The following is an 18501-nucleotide window of genomic DNA, read 5'->3' as shown; positions in this document are numbered from 1 at the left end:
TATGTGATCTGAAATAAAAACATTCAATGGAGAAATGATTGCAGTGAGTGATCATTTTCAATAAACATTGGCAGTAACAATGGCGAGATCCACACACATAAAAAATCACAACATAATATATTTTCACACACCTACACCTAATGTTAATCTATGATTCTATTTTTATAGTCAAGTAATCTCACACATCTCTCATAGTCACATATATATGGGCCCTCCCTTTAAGGTGTTAACCCAGAGCCAGTGGCTATGATACTAAATTGACAAAAAAATCAGACACCAAAAACTCATCTTCCATTACATTAAACACATACATACATTAATTATAGGTTTAAGATAGAAATATTATCTTAACCATACAATCCATTTTCTTGAGAGAATATCTCAGCCACACACCTAAATAGGACCTAAGATCTCATAGACCAACAAACTCATAAATAAATCTAATCACGCCATCACAAGGGGGCTTGGCAAACTTCTACTAGATGAAACTGGGAGAGCCTTATACACCTTTCCACCTAGGATTTAATGCCACAATAGGTGTTATAATCCATTGATAAACTAGCATAGCCATGAAGTGAGAGAAGGGAACATCAAATAAAAGGTAGAGTGTATATGTTGTAACTGTTGTTTTTATTTTATTTTTTAAATCATAGTGTAATGTATTGTTATTAGTCATTTTCCTTCTACTACTTTTTAAAATCTATATATACTATGGGTGTAGTCTCCCCTTTATAAAAAAAAATAGCTCATGCATAAAAACATGTTGTATATAAGTAGACAACAAAATGTAGAGAACTATGAATCTAGAGATTCAAAGTCTATCCATCAGTTTTCCAAGTAGCTTGAGCTACCACATATGCATGTTTTTTATTATTCTTGGGCTAAGCAATAAATGCCATTTAAGACTGATTCCCAATCATGCGCTCAAGTTGGCCACCTGTTACATGGGAGAACTGTGAATCTAGAAGTTCTTTCACATAATAGCTTGTGTATGAGGCTTAAGCATGCATGTGCATGAAAAATTCAAAATAATTGTATTCTTCTTAAGAAAATACATCCTCACCTTCAGAGAGGAAAGGTCATTTCCATTACCTGATTCTTGATTGAGAGGTTCTAGAGAAACTTGGATTGAACCTAGACATTTAGTACATAAATTTACTCCATTGTTGTTGCAAAAGAACATTTTAGAATTATTATCATCAATGGCTCTACAAGTGCAAGTATTGAGCATCCTTCCATATCATTAGAAATACATATAATTCTTCCCCTGTTTCTCCCATTTTTTTCAAGATGTTCCATCATATGGGTAACACCAACTATACCAACACTCATCTCCTATTGAGATTCCTCACCATGATCTATTAGCCCATTGTTATGGAAAACAACCTCTACCTAAAACTTCTTGTAGACATTGCAAAGGATTCCTTTCATATGCGAAAGTACAATTCATATATTATGATAAGAGGAAATGAAAATTAATTTAAAACATCCCAGAGAATATACAAACCTAGATGACATGGGAGTAAATTGAGATTTAAGTTATTCAAAAAGAAGATTGCATCTCATATGCTCTCAATCTCTTGTGATATTCCATGGAAGGTTTCCCTCCAATGTTCTTGATTGGAAATTACAATGGAACAAAGAGAAGAGAAGTAATAACCAATTTCCAGCATACCAAATTTTGTTCTCAATAAAATTAAGGTAGCTATAGTAATAAGAAAGTGCAAAAAGAATTGCAAATTACTTACTAGTTTTAACTTGATCGCATTGTCTTCATGACATGACCTTCATACCTATGTGGAAATAATGAATTTTCATCATACACATATTGAGTAGTCATGCTTGCACTTCGAATTGAATGTGAGTTTGAATCAACTTGTATGGGAAAGGATGGTCTCCACATTAATTCTTCCTAAAAAACTACAATAGGTGTAAGAGGACTAGGCACAGTCAATGTTGGGGAATGCCCACCCTTAAGAAAATCTATCATTTGGGACAGAAGTAGTCACTCGAAGGGGAGGCACATTAGGATCATATGAAAACAAAAAATTGTGTGGGTGACCTAGGGCATAACTCCTATCATGTAAAGTTTCTCTTATGGTTAATCATCTCACCATTTTTATTGTAGCTACAAATTCCAGATGTTGCGTTATGCGGTCTTCAAGCTGTGGATCATCACTATTTATCTGAACCTACCATTTTTTACAAATATAAATAATCAACATTATCCCACTTAAACAATTTACCAAGTGCACAAAATAATGAACAACGTCTCAAAATAAATTATATAAAATGTGATTACATACATTATGTAAGTCCATATCTTCAAAAGATATGTGGGAAAAGATTGGAGCATTTTGAGGCATGCTTATTCTTAAGATCATTTCTTCAAAACCAAAGGCAAGTTTGATCATTTGAGCCCTCTACAGAGCAGTTCCACTTTTGAAAAAAATGAAGAGAATCGATGAAGGCAACTAGTTTTCTAACCACTTCAGGTAATTCATCCTTCCACATTCGACATGTTTGTCATTATGTTCAAAGGGAAATGATGATATGAGTGGACAAACTGGAAAAATTGGTCACTCAATTGCTATCCATAGGATTAGATATCTTTCCTTACACTACCATATCATTCAATGTTTATTATTTTTTATAATTGCCTTCTCATCTACAATGGTAATGGGTACCAAATGAATTTAGTTTAGCGCACAGTGTTAGTTAGTTTAGTTTGTATAACATTAAGAGTTGATATTTTGATGATTTATCCAATATCTAAAATATCAAGTTTCCCATCATTAAATATATATTTCATATTCCTTTATGTTGGATCTCTTCGTAACTCCCTCAATCTTGTCTGCAACTTCCTTCTCTTTCTTATTTAAACTTTCAAAAGCTTTCACTTCCTTTATGTGCCCTCTACAAATCAATCAAGTTTAGAAGTTCTCTTACCACCTTTATAATTTTTTCATCTTTCCTAATCCAAATTTTAATCCTCCAACATCTTTACTACATGATTTGTTTACATCCATTTCTAGTGAATAAAGACAACATCACACATTCATTCACACACATAACATGTCAAAATACCAAAATAGTCAATCATAACACATTGTAAATAATAAAAAAACAAATAACCTTAGAGAGTAGCTTACCCTCTTGAGTGAAGGCTTGAAAAGTAAAGATGTTATCAATAGTCCGGTGTTCTCCTCAAAATCCAATTTTAATCCTCCAAACATCTTTACTACATGATTTATTTACATCCATTTCTAGTGAATAAAGACAACATCACACATTCATTCACACACATAACATATCAAAATACCAAAATAGTCAATCATAACCCATTATTAATAAAAAAAACAACAAAATACTTTAGAGAGTAGCTTACACTATTTAGTGAAGACTTGAAAAGTAAATATGTTAGCAATAGTTTGGTTTTCTCCTCAGAAGCCTTCACTTCGCCTTTGGTTCCAGATTTACTTCTTCCAAATTCCTTAGGTAGCCACATCATAATTGTAACATAAAGCTTGGCAAAGTATACCCAATCATAATAGTCATATAATTATTTGGCTCACCGTTGTAACACTAATTGAAAATTGGATGACTAATATCACGTGATTATGCATCAGGAAAACCCAGGCCACTACATCGTTGAAAATATTAGCAATAGGAACTGCGAAAGAGTCAATGCAATACTTGAAAAAGTCCTTCACTGTCCATATCTTTGTTATTGTTCAAATTCCATGTAGCTTTTTAAATATATCTAGGGGTAAATAAGTCACATGCGATTAGAGGAGAAGAAACAAGCACATAGAATTAGACAGGCATATAATAAAGTGAGTCTATAATAGATACCTAAGATAATTGAGATTGGAAATCAACTTATGAGGAGGAGATAATTTTTATTAGGGAGGAAATTCTGCTAAAAGGTCTTAAGGGAAGTGCAAAAGGTTGAAATAAACTCATGTGTTCTCAGAAAAAAAATATGTTTTCCTTGTGCTGGAGGGAGGAGATGACAACTCACCCTACGTCCAATCAAAATAGAAGATGGGTCGTGGTTGATAACAAAATAGAGGTGCTTGTGGATATTTACATTCCACGTCATAACAACAATGAATAAGAAATCTACCTAAAGGGTGGATGAGCTTATTATGGTGCATTGTGTAAGGGTAGTATCAAGAGAAAACTTCAAAAGGATATCATTGACCAGTTATGTCTGCTAATTTATTGGACATTAATAAAATTATCTCATTTTATGCTATCTATAGAGACTATTTTTGACCAAGTAAAGCATCAATATATCCCTTGGAGAAGTGAGTGAGAGTTTCAATCTTTATGTGCTTTAGCTTTTTATTGTGCAAATATACTATTGAATCTTGATGGTGTTGGAATATTTAATTCCTACTTGTATCAGTTGTGCCTTTCTAACTAGAGGAGTCTGTTCCTAACTATCTTCCTAGATTGGTGTGTGTTTGAGGTATTCTCTCAACCAACAGATTGTATGTCAAAGATAGTTTTCCTATCTTGAGACAATACTCCTGTATATATGTAATATGATATTTCATTAATATATTTGAAGATAGTTTACACTATCGGTTTTTATCATGGTATCAAAGCCTTGTGGGCCTGGCCCCTCGTGGGCTTGGCCTGTCCTGGGCTGAGAGAAATGTGCCAAGGAAAATGAGAGTGAGATTATATCTATGTTATTTTTTTTGTTTGTTTGTTTATCCATCAACACAGACTTGTGGAGCTGTGGCCATTGGTGGGAAGGTGATTGTTTGTGGAAGTCCACAAACCTTACATTGTCGAGGAGCTTTGGCTACGTAATTGGATAGATCCGGTGCAGAGAAGTAAGCGTGGATCGGCCCATAGCATGGATGAGGCCAGATCAACAAGGATCTGACATTTGAAGAGCAGAAAAAGACGACGATGAAGAAGGAGAAGACGAAGGCCGCAAAGTTTGGTCTGAGCGAACTGGCAAAAGCTAGCCCAGAGCTGTTCTCGAGGGACCGGCTTCATGTTTGGATTCCGATAGTAGTTCCTCTCCCACCAGAAATTCATTCTCGGAGAAGGAGAAATCAATCGTAACGTCTCCCTCGCACTGGGGGGAAGGAACTGGTGAAAAGGGATTCCGATGGACGAGTTTTCTACAGATGTGGAAGCATAGATCTGTGCACCGATTGTCCACATTTCCTCCTGCAAGTCCTTCTCAGCTTTCTGGGAGCAATAAATATAGTGTTGGGAATTCCGCTTATTCAAGAGCAGATGTCTTTAATCGAAGAAAAGGAAATTCATCTATCTACAGTCAGATTTGGAACTTGGAGAAACATCTCATAGACACGGCCTCAATGCCCTCTTGGAAATGCTTCACATTGAAGGAAATTGAATCTGCTACCCTCAATTTCAGCCCAGATAACTTTATAGGAGTGTGGATCTATTGGCTTGGTATGGTGAAACCCATAGGCTCTTTCCGTAGGCTGGAATATTGGATGCTCGGCGTCTCCATGCGCAGCGGAAGCGTGGTGCGACCGGTAAGGTTTAGGAGGCATGGATGTTATAGGCCTTTAGTAGACCATAAAAAGAGTGATGCTATATCAGCAGGGCTGCTTTGCGTTGTAGGTTGTATTATTATTATTTTCTATTTATTCATTAATTATTATATTAATATTATTATTATTATATTTTTATTTATTTATTTATTATTATTATTATTATTATTATTATTTATTTATTTATTTATTTTTATTATTATTATTATTTGTATTAACCTTTAACTAACTATAATTAATTTATTTTATTTTCTAATCCTTATTTCCTCTTCCTATTTTTATTTATTGGATTATTTGATCCTAACTAATTAACTTGGTGCGTAATTTCCTCCCTTTAATTTTTACCTTACTAATGATACCATTTCTAGGTATGGGGGATTTACGCAGTGCATTATATTAGATATCATTTTTGGGATTCAACTGCGTTAAGTAAGTCATTCAAACGTATGACCATTTCCATGAGAGGTAGTCGTAACTGACTAATTTCTCATGATTTTTGAATAGTTCACTTAGCACTCATTGCATCGGGTGATGCTCACAGGGGTGAAGAAGTGGGATTGAAACTAGTGAAATGTGGAGAACGAATCACATAGCATCAATCATCACTTCCGGGGCTTGCACCCGGTAACCAGGACTTCCCAGGAGGTCACCCATCCCAGAACTCCTCTGGCTCAAGCGCGCTTAACTGTGGAGTTTTTCCCACAATCAAGCCCACTTAGCTTGCTACCCCATTTGCAAAACCTTAGCAAGTATTGTGCCTCATGAACCATTCAAGTAGAGATCCCTTGACTCTTTTTGAATTTAAGTATGGGGGATTTACGCAGTGCATTATATTAGATATCATTTTTGGGATTCAACTGCGTTAAGTAAGTCATTCAAACGTATGACCATTTCCATGAGAGGTAGTCGTAACTGACTAATTTCTCATGATTTTTGAATAGTTCACTTAGCACTCATTGCATCGGGTGAAATTCAAAAAGAGTCAAGGGATCTCTACTTGAATGGTTCATGAGGCACAATACTTGCTAAGGTTTTGCAAATGGGGTAGCAAGCTAAGTGGGCTTGATTGTGGGAAAAACTCCACAGTTAAGCGCGCTTGAGCCAGAGGAGTTCTGGGATGGGTGACCTCCTGGGAAGTCCTGGTTACCGGGTGCAAGCCCCGGAAGTGATGATTGATGCTATGTGATTCGTTCTCCACATTTCACTAGTTTCAATCCCACTTCTTCACCCCTGTGAGCATCACCCGATGCAATGAGTGCTAAGTGAACTATTCAAAAATCATGAGAAATTAGTCAGTTACGACTACCTCTCATGGAAATGGTCATACGTTTGAATGACTTACTTAACGCAGTTGAATCCCAAAAATGATATCTAATATAATGCACTGCGTAAATCCCCCATACTTAAATTCAAAAAGAGTCAAGGGATCTCTACTTGAATGGTTCATGAGGCACAATACTTGCTAAGGTTTTGCAAATGGGGTAGCAAGCTAAGTGGGCTTGATTGTGGGAAAAACTCCACAGTTAAGCGCGCTTGAGCCAGAGGAGTTCTGGGATGGGTGACCTCCTGGGAAGTCCTGGTTACTGGGTGCAAGCCCCGGAAGTGATGATTGATGCTATGTGATTCGTTCTCCACATTTCACTAGTTTCAATCCCACTTCTTCACCCCTGTGAGCATCACCCGATGCAATGAGTGCTAAGTGAACTATTCAAAAATCATGAGAAATTAGTCAGTTACGACTACCTCTCATGGAAATGGTCATACGTTTGAATGACTTACTTAACGCAGTTGAATCCCAAAAATGATATCTAATATAATGCACTGCGTAAATCCCCCATACTTAAATTCAAAAAGAGTCAAGGGATCTCTACTTGAATGGTTCATGAGGCACAATACTTGCTAAGGTTTTGCAAATGGGGTAGCAAGCTAAGTGGGCTTGATTGTGGGAAAAACTCCACAGTTAAGCGCGCTTGAGCCAGAGGAGTTCTGGGATGGGTGACCTCCTGGGAAGTCCTGGTTACCGGGTGCAAGCCCCGGAAGTGATGATTGATGCTATGTGATTCGTTCTCCACATTTCACTAGTTTCAATCCCACTTCTTCACCCCTGTGAGCATCACCCGATGCAATGAGTGCTAAGTGAACTATTCAAAAATCATGAGAAATTAGTCAGTTACGACTACCTCTCATGGAAATGGTCATACGTTTGAATGACTTACTTAACGCAGTTGAATCCCAAAAATGATATCTGATACCATTTCTATTTTTTCATTTATAAAAATTAAATAAATAATTTATTTACTATTATATTTGTTAATTTATATATTTTTTCATTTTTCATTTATTTATATATTTATTCCTTTTTAATAAATAAATAAATAATTTATTATTATTTTAATTCTTCGTTTATATTTTTATTTATTTAATAAATTTAATGATTTATTAGTTTTATTATTCTTCAATTGGTATGAATGTATTTACCTTACTAATGATACCTTTCATTTCTATAAATTAAATAATTAATTTATTTTTTGCTATTATATTTATTAATTTTTTCATTTATTTATTTATTTAATAAATAAGTAGTTTATTATTATTCTTCATTTTTATATTAATAAATAATTTATTATTATTTTTCTTACACCTAATATATCTAAATTTATATTTTTTTATATATTTTTATTTACTTTTATTATTATATTTTTTAATTTATATGTTTTTTCATTTATCTAATTAATAAATAGGTTGTTTATTGTTATTCCTCATTTATATATTAAATAAATAAATAATTTTTCTTACACCTAATATAACTAAATTTTATATTTTTATATAAAAAATTTATATATTTTTATTTTATTTTTATTTATTAATTTAATTAAGAAATAAGTAGTTTATTATTATTCCTCATTTATATATTAAATAAATAATTTATTATTATTTTTCTTACACCTAATGTAGCTAAATTTATATTTTATATATTTTCATTATTATATTATAATTTATCATGTATATATTTGGTTATTTATTCATTTATTTTTTACCTAATTCAACTAAATTTGACCTTGCTCCTTGAGTCAACCTCTTGCCCAGGTAACCATTGGTGTCTCTGCTCTAGCTATTTAAACATGCTAAGCTGGATCTGTTCTTCAACTTGTCCTAACGATGAACCACACTGGTTGGTTCGAAACGCGTCGACAAATGATATTCCTTGTGATTTTCGCCGAAGAATTCTTTCTCAATAGCGAAGGATCTCGCAGAGAACAATAGAGGATCTCAAATCTTCTTTGTTTGCAGCGAAATAATAGCCGTGATGTTCAGAGGGTTGAATGAAAGCCACCTGGACAGCCTCGTCCCCCAGGCCCTCTTTCCCGATGGGGCAGCTGCAGTCATTGTGGGCGCAGACCCTATCAAGGGCTTGGAGAATGGATTGTTCAAGATTTGGTGGACCGGTGAAAACATACTTCCAGACAACGAAGAAGCTTTAATTTTGGGCATCGTTTGCTACGATTTGGAGCTTGTGCCTAGGTCCGACAAGAAGGCACAATAAACGATTTGAAGCTTGTGCCTAGGTCCGACAAGAAGGCACTGTTGTGCGTGTGGCCAGGCGTGAGCCACTATTATTTGCATTCGTTCATTGCTGCTTGTTCTGAAGATTGATATGAACCCGTCCATTCTCTTAGTTATTAAAATGTAGTCAAGGCTTCGTTGAGTTGTGTCATCACTTGACGGTAGAAACTTCTGCTAGTGTCCCAATGAATTTAATTCTTTGGTTTTGTAGTCATTCATTTTGCAAGTCGCCGCAGCTTCTAAGTTAGTTTGCGGTGCATTAGTATATTGTGTCATGGTATTTTTGGTTGTCATTGAAGTGACATTGGTCTGACCAACTATTGTCACAATTTTGAGTGTGTGTTGGAACTGGTCATTCCAACAATACACAAATTTGCAGGAATCATTGATTACCAGATATGATGAAGACATGATACTGAAAATGGCAGCATCAAAGATTGGAGAATGATGGACAATCGAGTTTGTGTGAATTAGTGTGAGTTTGTGGAATAGACTCATGGTGTAGTATGAGTCACATATTGTAATTAGAACAAATCTACATGGCATATACTCTTTTGTAATGGTTAGTTGTGGTCTTGAAATGTTTTATGTACCTGCTGTAAGACCCAGAGAGGCATGCATACCCTTTGTTATGTGTTCCCTCTGTAAGAGAGTTTTAACACCCTGGAAGAGTGTGTCATGCGGGATGGATACACTTGGGTGGGCCATATTGGTTTTAGACTCCATGAGGTGAAATTTTATAGCTAGGGGGAGTTCATCGAGAGGTTGGATGAACCATGTATGTGAAGGACTTCCTAGTAGACTGGCGGTTGCAGCGGTTGGGAACCCATGCATTTCGGTAGATGGTTGTTCCTTTATATGGACATTGACAATTGCATGAACAAGGTACAAGGTGTAATTACGAGACTGGACCAGATGTAGACTTTGCATATTGATATCGAGACAAGTACTCATTAAGGGGGTGTGTTGGAATATTTAATTCCTACTTGTCTCAGTTGTGTCTTTCTAACTAGAGGAGTCTGTTCCTAACTATCTTCCTAGTTTGGTGTGTGGTTGAGATATTCTCTCAACCAACAGATTGTATGTCCAAGATAGTTTTCCTATCTTGAGACAATACTCCTATATATATGTAATATGATATTTCATTAATATATGTGAAGATAGTTTACACTATCAGTTTTTATCCGCTGGAATCAACGAACTTACCATTTTTAGCAATGAATTTCCTGTTGTTACTATTGACTTTTCTTGTTGTTTACTACCATTAATGCTCTGTTGGTATCCCATGTCTTATTAGTTTCCAAGTTCTAGATCTCTGTTGAAAATTTCTTTCAGTTTAAAAAGACAAATTTCAAATTAAGCTCAAATGAATGCACAAATTTCACTGAAGTATGAAAACCACAAAAAATCGCAGGAGGCCCAATATGTGTAGATTTGTGAGTTACAAGACTTGCATGTAAACTAGATGTGCAACTAAGTAGTGTTAAAATAAGTTAATTACTCGCACATGAGGAGTTGGCTAAAACTAGAGAGTCAGTGCACTGATTGTTGAGTGTTGAGCGTTGAGTCAAGTCAAGTTAATTCATAGTCAAATTAAGTGTGTGGATGAATGTCAAGATGTCAAGATATTTTGAGTGAGTCGCTAATCGAAAAGATTAAATACACTTCACCAAGTTCATCATAAATATCAAGTTTTGTGTGATCAAGAAAAAAAATGAAAATTTTTCTTTAAAATTTTCTTTGGAAATTGTCAAAGTACAAAAAAACCACGCAAAATTTTGTTTAATTGCCTCAAAAAAATGGGATTAATCGTGTAGTTGAGTATTGATCGGGAGCGCGCAGTCGAATTTTAAGTGGTGTGGAGCCGTGACTTTTAAGTGGAGTTGACCGGAGATGATTTATTTCAATATCTTTTAACCTCCCAAGAACGAATTCCGTGTCATTAATTCAAACGTGGGTAGTTTTTTCAAATGGCTCATTGTTAGAGGTTTAGTTAAAGTGACATATCTTGTTAAACTTTGAAATATTTTTTAACCTGCCAAGAACGAATTCCGTTTGATTAATTCAAACGTGGGTAGTTTTTTCAAATGGCTCATTATTAAAGGTTTAGTTAAAGTGACATATCTAGTTAAAGTTTGAAAAACGAGGATGGAGTTTAAAGTTTTTTTTTCTTTATTGAGTGGGCATTTCAAGGTTTTATAGTGATGTATAAAAGGGTTTTTTATATAAAAGAAGAAATTAAAAAGATTTTTTATATATAAAATATATTTTTGGATTTTTTTAGGTAAAGGTTTTATTGAAAGGGGTTATTTTTTAGAAAAGAGTTTTGCAAATTTATAAAAAGAGAAATTTAGGTTTTTTTTATGAGAAACATTGAAGAAAGATGGCTTTCTCAAATTTCTACCCCCAATTCTCACAGTTTACAGAGAAGGATTACGATGTGTGGGCCATTAAGATGGCGATCACATTTTCGGCTCATGAGTTTTTGGATTATGTCAAATTTGGGTTTTTAGAACCTCAAACTGAAAAAGAAGAACAAGCTCTCACTAATGCAGAGAGGGAACAATGGAAGAAATACAAAAAGAAGAATGCACAAGCGTTTCAGCTTATCCAACAGGGAGTGGACCGAGCATTGTTGCAGAAGATTGTGATCGCATCTTCAACAAAGGAAGCATGGGATACTTCAGCGATAAACTATAAAGGTATGGCCAAAGTCAATATTATTAAGTTGCAGAATACTATAAGAGATTTTGAAATTCTACAGATGAAGGAGACAGAGGACATTGATTCTTTCATGAACCGGGTATGACTGTCTTAAATCAGTTAAAAATTTATGGTCAAGAAATTAAACATCAAACAATGGTTGAGAAGGTCCTCGGATCTTTGTCTACCACATTTGATGTTGTGGTAGCAGTCATAGAAGAAGCCAAGGATTTGGCATCATTAATAGTTGATGAGCTGATGCGATCACTTCTATCAAATCAAGCAAGGATAGACAGAAATAAGGATTCCACTTTAGAGATTGCTTTCAAAAGTCTGGTTTCTATTTCAAGAGACCAAAGTTGAGACAAAAGTAGATCGAGAGGTAGAGGACGAAGTGAAAGATATGGTGGTCAGAGAGATGGATGAGAAGAGCATGAACATGAAAGTGGAAGAAATTGCAAAAACTTCAGCAATAATCAAAGATTTTACAAATCAAAGGTGAGATGTTATTATTGCAATAAATTTGGTCACTATGCTCGTGATTGCAGGAAGAAGATAGTTGATCAAGGGAACCAAAGAGCTAATGTCACTACAAAGAGTACTAACTCCATGTTCCTAGCTTGCCATACCATGCATGAATCTTATGATAATGTGTGGATATTAGATAGTGGTTGCAATAACCACATGATAAGCAACAAGAATTTGGTTGCAAATTTGGATCAATTTGTGAAAACAGAGGTAAAGTTGGGGACTGACAAGACTGTGGATGTAGATGGCAAAGGAGTGGTCAACATTCTGACCAAGCAGGGGGAGCCGAAGACAATCTCAGAGGTATATTATGTTCCTAGTCTCAAACATAATTTGATAAGTGTTGGTCAATTGACACAGAAAGGATACAAAGTTATCTTTCAAGGTCAAGAATGTGTTATATATGACAAGCCCCCAAGAAACAAGTTGATAGAAAAGGTATAGATGATGAGGAACAAAATCTTTCCTCTAATTATGAATTACAATGATCAGGTCAGTTCTTTTACAGTTGCATGTTCTAATGATTATTGGTTATGGCACTTCTGATTTGGACACTTAAACTTTTCTCGTTTAAGATTGTTGTAGCAGAAACATATGGTTAGAGGATTACCTCCCATCAAAGAACGTACTAGTACTTGTGAGTGTTGCATCTTGGGAAAGAAACACCATGAAAGTTTTCCAAAGGGAGTTGCATACCGAGCAAAGAAACCTTTTGAGCTAGTGCATACAGACTTATGTGGACCTATGAGGACACAATGGACTTGTGGAAGTGGTTACTTCCTCACTTTCATTGATGACCATAAGAGAAAGACTTGGGTTTAAGTCTTGAAGCGGAAGTATGAAACTTTTGCAAAGTTCAAGGAATTCAAAGCCTTAGCAGAGAACCAAAGTGATTGACAGATCAAGGTATTTAGGTCATATCGTGGTGGAGATTATAATTCAAAGGAATTCCGTGATTACTACAAACAACATGGAATCAAAAGACAATATATAACTAGGTACACACCGCAGCCGAATGGTGTAGTAGAAAGAAAGAACATAACCATTATGAACATGGAAAGGAGCATGTTGAAAGGAGGGAACTTTTCTAATGACTATTGGGCAGAAGCAGTTGCATGTGCTATTTATGTCATCAACATATCTCCTACAAAGAGCATGATGAATAGAGTACCAGAATGAGCATGGTCATGTATGTATTGCAGTGTATCTCATCTCAGAGTATTTAGATGTGTAGCTTATGCACATGTGCCTAAGGAGCGAAGAAGAAAATTGGATGAGAAAAGTGAAAAATGCATATTTATTGGTTATAATAAGCAATCAAGAGCTTACACATTGTATGGTTGTGTCACAAAGAAGACCATAATTAGCAAAGATGTCGTGTTTAAAAAACAAGAGTCGTGGAATGTAACTGTAGACAAAAAAATTGACGCACACTTGCGAGTGATAGAAGAAGATGATGTAGCAAAAAAGGAGCAACATGAATCATAGGTGAAGACATCAAACAGAGACACAATAGCAAGGACTCCAATATTTTCTGAGCATCATCGATCTTCAAGCAGATCAACATAACATAATGAGCATGGCCATGTATGTATTGAAACAAGAATCATAGGTGAAGACACCAAACAGAGACACAAAAACAAGGAATCCAATATTTTCTTAGCACCATGGATCTTCAAGTAGATCAACATACCAGAAATCTCCTAACAATCAATCAGGTGATGAATCAAGCAATGGTAAGAGAAATATGAGAAGTCTGGAATACATTTATGATGAAAAGGAGCAACAAGAATCATAGGTGAAGACACCAAATAGAGACACAACAACGAGGACTCGAAGATTTTCTAAGTATCATGGATCTTCAAGCAAATCAACATACCAGAACGAGCATGGTCATGTATGTATTGTAGTGTATCTCATATTAGAGTCTTTGGATGTGTAGCTTTTTCACATGTGCCTAAGGAGCGAAGAGGAATCATAGGTGAAGACACCAAATAGAGACATAACAACAAGGACTCCAAGATTTTCTGAGCATCATGGATCTTCAACCATATCAACATACCATAACGAGCATGGTCATGTATGTATTGCAGTGTATCTCATCTCAGAGTATTTGGATGTGTAGCTTATGCACATGTGCCTAAGGAGTGAAGAGGAAAATTGGATAACAAAAGTGAAAAATGCATATTTATTGGTTATAGTGAGCAATCAAAAGCTTACAAATTGTATGATCCTATCACAAAGAAGACCATAATTAGTAAAGATGTTGTGTTCAAAGAACAAGAGTCATGGAATGGAACTGTAGACAAAACAATTGATGCACACATGCCACTGATGGAAGAAGATGACGTAGCATAAAAAGAGCAACAAGAATCATAGGTGAAGACACCAAACAGAGACACAACAACAAGGACTCCAAGTTTTTAAGAGCATCATGGACCTTCAAGCAGATCAACATACTAGAAATATGCTAACAATCAATTAGGTGATGAATCAAGCAATGGTAAGAGAAAGATGAGAAGTCTAAAAGATATTTATGATGATTTGGATGTTAGTTCAAATTTTACATTGTTGTCATTCCAACCTTCTTCATTTCAAGAATCTATTAGAGATGAAAATTGGGTGCAAGCCATGGATGAAGAAATTTAAGCTATTGAATAGAATGATACATGGGATTTGATGGATTTACTAAAGGACAAATAACTCATTGGTGTGAAGTGGGTGTACAAGAAAAAGTTGAATGAGAAAGGTGAAATTGACAGATTTAAAGCAAGAGTTATAGCAAAAGGATTCTTGCAGCAACCAAAAATAGACTTTGGAGAAACGTTTGCTCTGGTAGCTAGATTGGATATTGTAAGAGCAGTTCTAGCCACGACAACTCAGAACAAGTGGAAAGTATATCAAATGGATGTGAAATCACCCTTCTTGAATGGAATTCTAGAAGAAGAAATTTATGTGCAACAACCTCTAGGATATGAAGTTGAAGGTAAAGAAGATAAAGTTTACAGGTTGGAGAAAACTCTCTATCCACTCAAGCAAGCGCCTAGAGCTTGGTATAGTTGAATCAATAGCTACATGATTAAGAATGGATTTTATAGAAGAAACATTGAGCCTACCTTGTACACAAAGGTAAATATGATGGAAAAATTTTGATTGTTTTCTTATATGTTGATGACATGATTTTAACAGGTGTTTTTGGGTTAGATGAATTTAAAGCAACCATGATTAAAGAATTTGAGATGAAAAATATTGGGCTCATGAAATATTTTCTTGGCATAGAAGTTGAGAAATCTGAAAAGGGAATTTTTATTTGTCAAAATAAATATGCCAAAGGTTTGTTTAAAAGATTCAGGATGGAGAATTGCAAACTTGTCCCTACACCAGTTGTAATAGGTACAAAGTTAAGCAGGGATGATGAAGGATCAGATGCCAATCCAACTCTATTCAAAAGATTGGTTGGTAGCCTCATTTATCTCACAGCTACAAGACTAGATATCATGCAAGGAGTCAGTTTGATTTCTAGATTTATGGAGACACCAAAAGAAAAACATTAGAGTGCAGGAAAAAGAATTATGAGATACATAGCAAGAACTAGAGATTGTGGCATAATGTATGTAAGCACAGAAAATAAGGATTTGATTGGATACACATATAGTGATTTTGCAGGCAGTTTGGATGATAGGAAGAGCACTTCTGGTTATGTGTTCCATCTTGGTTCAAGTGTGATTTCATGAGCATCTAAGAAGCAACCCATTGTGACACTTTCATCAGCAGAAGCAAAATATGTATCAACAACATCAGCAACATGTCGAGTAGTCTCGTTAAGAAGAGTATTCAATGGAGTAAAGAAGAAACAACAGGGATCAACAACAATATATTGTGACCACACCTCATTGATTGCACTATCCAAAAATAATGTATTTCATCAAAAGAGCAAGCCTATTGATACTAGATATCACTTTATTAGGTAAATTGTGACCAATGGAGAAGTTCACTTGAAGCCTTGTAAACCTAGTGATCAATTGGTTGATATATTTACTAAGTCATTAGCAAAATATGTGTTTGAGTTTCATAGAAGAAACTTGGGTTTTGTAAGCCTAGTTGAGACATAGACCAGTAGCCATGTTTGAGTTTTTATGAGTCAGTTTTATTTTAGTGGCTATAATTAAGGGGGAGTGTTAAAATAAACTAATTACTCCCACATGAGGAGTTGACTAAAATTAGAGAGTCAGTTAACTGAGTGTTGAGCATTGAGTCAATTCAAGTTAAGTCATAGTCAAATTAAGTGTGTGGTTGCATGTCAAGGTATTTTGGGTGAGTCCCTAGTCGAAAAGGTTAAATACCCTTCACCGGGTTCATTGTAAGTATCAAGTTTTGTGTGATCAATAGAAGAGTCGCAGCTCATGTGTTTTGTGTGTGAATTTTTATTTAAGCTCCTTTGCCTTTCCAGCAAGTAGGAGACAAACTACAGGATCCATAGATTTCAGGAAGTAGCGGTTCAATAAAGGAAATTTTAGCTCCATAATTGCATGTCCCTTGCACTGTGCAGAAAACAACACACAATTTGGCACCACGGAAGGATGTATAAGGGAATAAGACATAACAATATAACCACAGCACTTGCTAGTGAAGCAAAAAAATTGGCAATGGCTCATCTTCCATGCCTCTTTGTTACTCCTTTCCTTAGATGTACCTTAAATTTTGTAATTGTACTTTTATCATCTGAAAATTGTAAAGACGATAAGCTAAACTAATTTACTTTCCCATAGTATTAATATTTAATCTATTACTTCCATTGAACATGGTTTACAAATTCCAAAATTTATTGCAATTGTAGATTTCTGATCTGATGGCCAATCGGTTTGATTTTGGCTATCTAATCTTTCCTTATGTAATTCAGTTGCACTACTTTTATTAACCTTGGATAGGGATAAATATATGCTAATGAAAGTAATGGATGATGTAATCAACGAACATTTAAAGATATTACATATTTTTCTCTCTGCATGTCTAGACATCAACAAATGTTTAAAGTTTTCACATCTAATGTAAAAGAGTGATATATACTTTAAAAATATCTAATTATTTTCACTCATAAAGTTTCTCTCGCTAGAATAAAAGGAAATCCCATAACATTTAACACGGTAAACAATATAGGAGTTGTTTATAGTGCGACTTTTTAGACTTTCCAGTGCTAGAATCGGGTGGAAAAAATTGAGGTCAACACTTGATTAGTGTTATTTAAACTTGTTTTTTGACTATATATATGGATTCAACACCCTCAAAAACCCCCAAAGCACTTAGATTGTGCATGGGTTATCCATCAAAATTGTGATTTCAATAAATTCTTGTCGTATTTTGAAGAAGTAGACCAGAAAGACCCACCAAAAAACTTCCAAAAAATCATACTAAAAATAACTCAAATAATATATATAATTCCATTGAATTTTGTCACATAACTTCAAGAAGAGGTGGCCACTATTGATTTGATGCAGACATACGACGGAAATCACCCGAAGAACTCTCGCTTACTAGAATGCCTATGACATAATTAAATTGCAATATATTTTACTAATTTTGGGGTAAACGATATTTAACCTTTTATGTGTGAGATAATATATTAAGTCTCATACCCCATTGTCTACTCATCTTTTAATGATGTGAGGCCTTAGCATTTGAAATTTAACGTTGCTACTATAGAGGCCATCGACTTTAAAATATTCTCTCCTTTTTCTAAAAAGATGACATAGGAAGTCTCGTGCTCAAATGATTAATGATGGTCCATATCCACTATGGAAATATTTGACCATGGAAATATTTGACATTTTTTTTTTTTTCACATATTTAATTAAAATTGATTGGAATAGAATATTTAAGAATATTGTACTTTTATGTTCAAAAAGTATTCACTAGAGGTTCAAAGATCACCATAATTTTGTTGATTTAGAAGGTTAATAAAGTTAGTAGTGTGAGAAATATTTTAAAAGTTAGATCCAAAGTTAATATAAGATGAACAATTTAAGAGAAAATGTTCTTCATCTTGAACCATTTTAGTGTCTCAAAAATGACAATTTTTCATCCCATGGTTTTTTGGGAATTGAAACTCATTAAAAAAATTTCTTATTTTAACTATGTTATTTTTCTTCTTAACATTTGA

General features: G+C 34.7%; 1 pseudogene; it reads right to left on the bottom strand.

The window, feature by feature from the left end:
* Window positions 1–973: 973 nt before the first annotated feature.
* Window positions 974–2384, bottom strand: LOC149192247 (E3 ubiquitin-protein ligase RHF2A-like; annotated as a pseudogene).
* Window positions 2385–18501: the final 16117 nt, after the last annotated feature.

This window comes from Pinus tabuliformis, chromosome 2_2, assembly GCF_031772625.1.
Source record: "Pinus tabuliformis cultivar Carrire ecotype Pingquan chromosome 2_2, CPIR1, whole genome shotgun sequence".
Taxonomy (NCBI): domain Eukaryota; kingdom Viridiplantae; phylum Streptophyta; class Pinopsida; order Pinales; family Pinaceae; genus Pinus; species Pinus tabuliformis.
The sequence above is the reverse complement of the archived record's forward strand: the minus strand, read 5'-3'. Positions and strand labels throughout refer to the sequence as shown.